The following is an 8,112-nucleotide window of genomic DNA, read 5'->3' as shown; positions in this document are numbered from 1 at the left end:
ACACACACACACACACACACACACACACACACACACCACTTTGCTCTCTTCTCTCCAGGACTAAGTCATTTTCTGATTTCTTTATGATGAATTAGGTACAAGTTTCTCACTTAGAAAACAGCAGCTTCTCTCACAATAAAAAATAAATTAAAAAAAAAAGAAAAGAAAATAGCAGCTTCTAGTAGAAAGGAACTGGCCCAACTGATTACACTTCATAAAGTATAAATCAGAGGGTTTTTGGTAAGGTAAAGGATATCTTCAAGTTATAGCTTTTGATGCTATCATGTCATTAGAGATATATTCAAAAAGCCTAGGAAGATCCTTTATAATTGGGGGAAACTGAGGCTCAGGACAATGAGTGATTTTCCCACGGCCATAGGATCAGTAAATTAGGAAACTCCAGGATCCATGTTCTTCTTCCCTATTGATGACTGTCCCTTGTAGAAACAGATACAGATGAGGTGAAAATGTCAGGAGAAAATCTCTGAAGACTGTTGGCAAGCCACAGCTAGCACTCAGGAGCCACTTGGGGTGGAAAAAGGAAAGGTGGTGAGTTTATTTACAAGCAAAATGAATCTGCTGGTTCAAGGAGGGGGGAAAATGGCATCAATCTTTCAAATTCTTTACCCCTGGGAGTGGGCCTAAACTTTAGCACTTTATTAGCAAGGCCAAAAATCACTCAAAACTGATGCCTGCTAAGAAGGCAGCCAACAATGTTTGCCTTTTCTTTTATTTTTTTTTGAAAGGGAAGTTTGCAATATTTAAAAGCTCAGGCTTATTCTGCTGGTTTAGAAGCATCTTCTCAGAAGCAGGGGTGGGGAAATTGTGAACTTCAAGAAAAGACTATCTATCTACATTCTGGTTTTCATCCATTTGACCTCTTTAAGCCTCAATATCACTATCTGCAAAATGAAGGGCACAGGTAAGGGATGATATTTAAATTAAATGGAGACAAAGGCTCTTGCACAGAAATGGATATGTAGTCAATGTTGGATCTCCTTTTCCTTCTGAAGTTTATTGCAGGGAAGAATCTTGGCTTGGAAACAAAGAGATGTGGTGTCAATTCCCAGCTCTGCTCAATGTGATTCTAGTACTTCAGCTGCCCTCACCTTAGCTTCCTTACTATTAAACTGCAGAGAGCATGTGGCTCAGCAGGACAATGTTTGCCAGGCAAAGTACAAACCACAGTACTGGCATAAATAAATAAATACATAAATAAATAAGAAAAGGGGTGGTGGTGAATGAAATGTTGAATGCAACTCTTCCTTGCAACAATAATCACTGAATTAAAGGCCATGTTACGTGGGAAAACAGCATGTTGCCTGGCAGGGGTAGGTACCCTAAAATGGTTAGCTAGGGCTATGGATATAACTCAGTGGTTGAACACTTACTTGTCTAGCATGTGAAAGGTTCTGAGTTTAATTCCTAGCACCATAAACACACAAGAGACTAATCAATCAACTTGCTGCTTCAATGTGACCCAATGCAGTTGAACCCATCCAGAAGCTGGATAGCGATACCAGGCAATGATTCCAGCTGTCCATGGCTAGCTACCTAAAACACCCAAGAGTGTTGAGGTTGAACCTGAAACTGGAGAAAAGTTTGTCTCCCATCAACCCTTTCACCAACTTTTATCGATTATTAACAGCTCCCACATGTTCACAGGACAAATATCTATAATCCATTCCTGATATTAAAGTCAATGCTAGCTGAATCACTTAGAAACTCTAGCAGTAATAGAAAAAAATATGGTTTTGACAATGTTGGGGATTGAACCCAGGGCCTCACACATGCTAGGTATGCAAGCACTCTACTCCTGAGATACATTCCTAACCGCTTGCTTACACAGACACAGATACAGACAAATACAGACAGACAGACACACACACACACACACACACACACACACACACACACACACACACACACAGAGAGAGTTAATGTCAGTAGCAACGTTTTGTATGCATAAGGTTGATACTTCAAGCAGGAGACACCAGAATGTCTTTCTGAATGCTGAAAATCATACTAAAGGGTTTCAGGATACAAAGAGCAAGGGGGAGAGCAATGGAGGAAAGATGCTTCCTCCCTGGGCTGTCTTCCCTGTCACTCCCTCAAAGGGGTGAACAGAGAAAGCTCCCTGGAGGCAACTGTCATGCTCATGCAAAGCTACTGGCTGTCCAGAACTTGTTAGCTTTCCCTCAAACCTGTGCGCAAAGGAGAAAAGGGGGAGGAAGGGAAAGGTCACAGAACATGAGTACCACCATTCCCGCCTTCTACACCATTCTGTGCTACCCAGCATGCCTCAGTACAATGAATGACCATAGTAAAAGCAGTAACAAAAAACAGCCAACAGTTGCTAGGTCCCCATTTCTTCTATTCTCCTATAAGTTCTCTATAAAGTAGTAGCTCATTTAAGTATTACTCTTCCCATTTTCCAATCAGCAAATGGTTTCAAGAGGCTAAGGATCAAGAGGTCTGGTGATCTGAAAGTGAAGATCAGTAGGAGAGCACCTTGCCTCGTACATGCAAAGCCCTGAGTTCCATACATACTCCTGAGCAAGAAGAAAAAGAAAGACTCGTCTGAAGTCACACTCATTCGTCATGGGTGACTTGACAGTTTATTTCGCTCCATAGTCAAGTAGCCTGATGAGAATAACTTTCTCCTTGAGTGGGCCTCTGAGAAAGTTCTTACTAACATTCACGTCCTTTTGTGGAAAAAGCCAGTGGTCTGTGGACAGGAAAGCGTTAAGGTTACATGTACGGACGTGTACCTCTAGGTTCTCAGTGTTGTGGGCTCAAGTCAGACTTGTAGCGTTCACTTTAATGTAAATTTTTTCTGGAGGTGATTCATGTAGAATTCCTGCCAAGAATTTTAATAATTAGACTGAATTAGATCAAGCTCTGTCCATGCATGCCTAACAACATCTGCTGATTTGTCAGGGATCCTGATGGCCTGCCAAGGCCCGGGAAGGGCAGGCTGGACCTCGCCATTGTTCAGGCTCTGTGTGGGGCTCTTTAGTGAAGAAAGGTACAGGCCTGCTCCCATCTGCTCAATACATTCCCTTCCACCCTGTTAACACCTGCCCTGCTCGTATCCTCTCCAAGAGCTGCCAGGGACCAAAGGAAGGAATGTAGAAATTAGCAATGGCTCAGAAAATAAATAAACCTTTCCACTTTAGGCTACAGGTAGAAAGTATCTCTGTGTTTCTCTCTGATGTGGCCATTTTTAGCTTTCCCCCCCCTGCTCTGGCACAACATATTCCCATCAGTAACAAGGAAAGCTTCTCCCACATGGTGGTATGTCTTTAAGAAGAGGGCCAGCACAGTTTGGCAAAGTCCCTGGAGAATCTGTTTCCTATCTTCCTCTCTTCCTGTCCTTGGGTCACACAAAAGCAGACCCAGACCCAGACAGACAGACAGACAGACACACACACACATTATGGATCTAACACAGAATCCCAGACACAGACAATCAAATTTCTCCTGGATGGCTGTGTCATTCAAATCACAGTAATTATATCAAAATTATGAAGAGTAGGCTGGGGATGTAGCTGAGTGATATAACACTTGATAGAGTGATAGAGCAAAATAGGATGGGAAAGTACTCTATTCATCATTCAACTACATTCCCCAACTCCTTAGAAAAGAATGTTCCAAATAGGTGCAAGACACACATGCACATGCACACTCAAGACTTTAGAACAAAAGATGTTTTGGGTTTAAAGCCATTTACTACTAAATGGCTTTACCTTCAGCAGCATCAAATGTAAAGGAATTTGGAAAACTGCCAAGCCAACTTCCTTCACAGAGACATCCTCACAGGATCGTCTATCTTAATGTGTAGGGAGTTATTTTGTATGGTGCTCTGCACTAGCTAATTGTTACTACAGCTATTTTTAAGAGAACAGATCATCCTTACAGATGAATAGCATTCCTCTCTTTGGGTCTATAAGCATTTTGCAAACACCTGTCTTTCCCTCCTGGAGGCAATAACACAGGCAGAAATGTATATTAGTGTTTCCTTAGTGCTGTTACCATATCACAAGTCAGGAACCTACACAAAAACTCCCACCACAATTTCTGATATTTAAACTGTTCTGTTAAATAGATATTTGGTACACATAAATGCCTTGCTTGAAAAATACATCACTGCTCATGATCAGCAAGTTCTGGAGGGAGCTAGCCTTCCCAAGAGAATCTGACAAAGCAAAGGACTCGTCCTGACCCAGGAAAGATGGAGACCAGCTACTCCCACCTCCCAACCCGACCCCAGCTGTTCCCTTCTTCCAGTCTCCAACTCCTAAGAGATTTATCGAATTACCTCTGATAAAGTTATATATCACCTAAATGGTAATTGTTCTTGTCTGAAATATTTTAGAATTGAGAATCAATGTCTAAATATTTCTCAACAGTTGAACAAAAGCCCTATTATAACTCCCATCTGTTATGGTAATTGAGACAATAATACTTTAGGTAGTGATTAAGTGAATAAGTGAGTAGTAATTATTTCATGAAGAGTGACTTAAAGAGAAAAGAAAGCATTCATTGTACTCAAGAACAAATCCTTTCGTCCAAACCCATCTGAGGTACTTGGTATTGGACACCTGCCATGGAGACACTCAGGAGGAGGCCTTTGAGGCCATCAATGATGACATACCCTCACTTTACAACCAAACACAACGCTATCACATTTCTGAAATCCAGATTCTATCTAAACTTGGCCTTTCCAAAAGTGTGCTCCCCATGATGTCTATATCCCTTTCACAGAGGGGAGGAAGAATACACAGGTGTTCCATAGCCAAATGAGTTGAGGAAAGCCTGGATCAACACAAATTCTCCAGGTTCTTCTATGGAGGTACAGCTCAGAAACGGTAACAAATGTGTACAGGGAAAGAGTGTGTCTAACATGAGCTGGTTCTTTATTGAAAATGTCAGAATTGTGGTTTGCTTAAGTTGACATGGGCATATCTTTAAGTTGACATTTTGGCTCTTCATAAATGGCCTCATATTCACTGGCTGGCAAGGGAATATTGAAGGCAGGGCTGTTGTGCCTCCAGTTTCAGCTTCCTCCTGGAACTATATGTCAAAGCCAACACCATCACTACCCTCAGCACAGTGCTTTGGCCATTAACCTGTGAGTTCTCTATTCTGCCTCCCAGGTATCCCCAAGCCTCATTCTACTTTCATGAATGCCTGTGGTCTCTAGTCAAAGGCATTCCTGCTTTTGTACTTAAAAGTAGTAATTAACAAAAAAAGATACCATAACTCTTTTTTTTTGTCTTCACTGAGAGTTCCTAAGATTATTCAGGATAAGTATGCACTACAAAGGAAAATCAAGCTCCTTCATTCTGACCCCTGAGTTTTCTCTTCTAGAACCCAATACAGCTATTTTTCTTTTTTGTTATGGTTTGGAGACAAAGTGTCCCCTGGGGACTCCTGTGTTGAAGGCTTGGTCCCAGATGAACAGTGTTGAGGTGATTAGATCATTAGAGTGCTCATCTCATTAGTAGATCAATCTGTTGATGGATTCATGGCTTAATGAGCTGTTGGCAGGTGGTGGAAATGAGGGGCAGCCTCATTGGAAGAAGTGGGTCCTTAAGGTCTCTATCGTATTCCCTTCTCTTTCCTGTCTCAGCCTGCTTCCTAGTTGCCATGAGATAAGTGGGACACCGTGTTCACCAGAGAAGAGTGCAGTAGACATGGAGACATGACACAGGACACAAGGCATGCAGTAATGGTGCCTGAGCTGATACAGACCTAAATAGGGTCAGGTCAGGGGACAGGGTCACAGGGAGCTTGAGAGAGAGTTCCTGACCCAGACTGGCAGGTCCAGTAACCTATTGTCCAAGTCCCAGCCCTTGCCTCTAGGAATTTAGGCACACCCATCACCTGGGAAGTAGGACTTCCCTGCCTCTAACATGAAGACAAGATGGCCAGTTAAACCCAATACCCTATCATCCATCACGTGGCCAAGATGGCATCAGTTAGAGTCAGCATCCCTATTTCACACCAAAACCATGAACAAAAATAAACCTTTCATTTAAGGCATTTAATGTCCTATTTTGTCCTAGCAATGAGAAACTGATTAACACATCTTTGGAGTGATGCCATTATGGCTAAATGTGAACAAAGTATGGTAATAGTTCTGAAATATGGTCCCAGGGCCTCTTGAGGAGGACTGTGGGGTCAGCACTAAGGTTCTTTGGTCTGCACTAACACCAGGCACTGTCAGCAGGCCAAAAACTCACTAGGGTAACTGCCATCACAAAACCCTAGGTGTGAACTGATCCTTACATTTAAAAAACTGGAAGATTTTAATAACTATCCCACCCTGCCCGTAAGCAATCTGTGAATCCTACTCACAAAAGAACTTATCTCCAAATCTGCTTGTAAGTTATAGAATAATGAATTCAATGACACAAGGCTTAGGTTTTGTTTTTTCTGTTTTAATCCCCTAAGACATGGCAAAACCAGAAATTACAGATGTTTCCAAACTCAAACTTTACATAGCTATCCTCGATAAAATTCTAAAATCCCTAAAATTTTCCATTGCTTGACCTGAAGCAAATTAGAAGATTTTATATTTAATTTTCAGCGACACCAAATGGAAGGTGTTACTTGGAAGCCTTAGAATAATCTTAGCTGGGAGCTGGTGGCTCACCAGCTACTCCTACTCAAGAGGAGATCTAAAGATCACAGTTCGAAGCCAGCCAGGGCAGAAGTCTGTGAGACTCTTATCTCCAATTAATCTTAGAAAAAGCTGGAAGTAGCACTGCAGCTCAAGTGGTATAGTGTTAGCCTTGAGCAAAAAGGAGCTTAGGACAGCGCCAGGCCCAGAGTTCAAGCCCCAGGACTGGCCAAAAAAAAAAAAAAAAATGATCTCAGAAGAATATTTCCACAGACATGCACTGATTAGAAAAACAATAAAGTCACCAAAACCCTGGCCTGACATCTGACTATACATAAAAGACAGCCTTTCTTTAGTTTTGCAGGAATGAAAAATGGAGGAAATGAATCTTAAACAACTACTGAGTAAGGGTCATGAACTGGACTAACGGGAAACAGCATGCAATCAATGACATACATCTAAGAAATGTTAGCAACTGATATATCCCCCTTAATATCTATGGCTATCCACAATAGCTATTGCATAAGAATCATCACAAAATATTTCTACTATAAAGACAGTCTATTTGTCAAGAGAAAAATCTCATATGTCACTTTTACCTATTCATAGCAAAGAGTTCATGAAGACTTAACAAAAGCAATTGTTTTTCTTCTCAAAATTCCAGTTATAGATTGCAGTAACATGTCACGCCCTTTAAATCAAACAACCTGTGACTCAAATTCTAATCTTTATAAGTGGCATAGAGAGATGATAAAAATGTTTTCCAAATGCTGTGGGAATTTCTTTATAGCTCCCAAAGCACAATTCTGTCTGTTTCTTTTTAAAGGAATTTATCATTGGTTCCAAGTTAGAGTTCAGTTGCTACAAATACTCAGAACTGATGATCTTTTTTTTTTAAAAAAAAAAAAAAAGCACTTTCTACATACAGCATTATTGCTTCAATGAAATAATGCCAACAAATGTGGTCAGTATTGTTTCCAGACCCTTCAAACAATTACATTGCTTTTGACGGTCAACTCAATTCTGTCTGTCCATGATTATCTAATTTTCAGTCATTTGCAAAACTCAGAATGACTTTTCAAAGTGATAAACTTTTCACAGTGCAGCTGTGGGCACACCTAGGCCAGTTTGATCAGAATAGAACACGTAACGTGGGCACTGTTTGCAGATCTTCACACACAGCCTTCTTAACTCAAAATAGACCAAGGAAAGAAAGAATTCCCTCACTAGATGAGCAGCCTTTGGGAAGGAACACCCTCCTTTTCTTGTAGGACTACAGACTTTACGAGTCCTTGTTCTTGCTTATCTGTTTTAGCTTTTCTTTCTTAAAGTAGAGTTTGCTGATTAACTGCATTCTGCCTATTCTCTCAAAGGACTCCAAGTTCCCACAGTACATATGTATTCAATTTTACTGCTTTGCACTTGATATATTGCTTTGTAACTGTTCAAGGCATTTTTTTGTGAACATTATGTTTCTGTCTCCC

At 41.0% G+C, this 8,112-nt stretch overlaps 1 protein-coding gene across 1 annotated transcript in view; it reads right to left on the bottom strand.

Annotated features, from left to right (window-relative positions):
- The window catches only part of Nxn (nucleoredoxin), a gene marked incomplete at its 5' end in the record, with an annotated part of 138,319 nt that overhangs the window by 73,473 nt on the left and 56,734 nt on the right, over positions 1–8,112 (bottom strand). The window lies entirely within an intron of this gene.

The sequence above is a fragment of the Dipodomys ordii genome, unplaced genomic scaffold (assembly GCF_000151885.1).
Source record: "Dipodomys ordii isolate 6190 unplaced genomic scaffold, Dord_2.0 Scaffold31, whole genome shotgun sequence".
In the NCBI taxonomy this organism is placed as follows: Eukaryota; Metazoa; Chordata; class Mammalia; order Rodentia; family Heteromyidae; genus Dipodomys; species Dipodomys ordii.
This window is presented reverse-complemented; position numbering and strand designations above follow the sequence as displayed.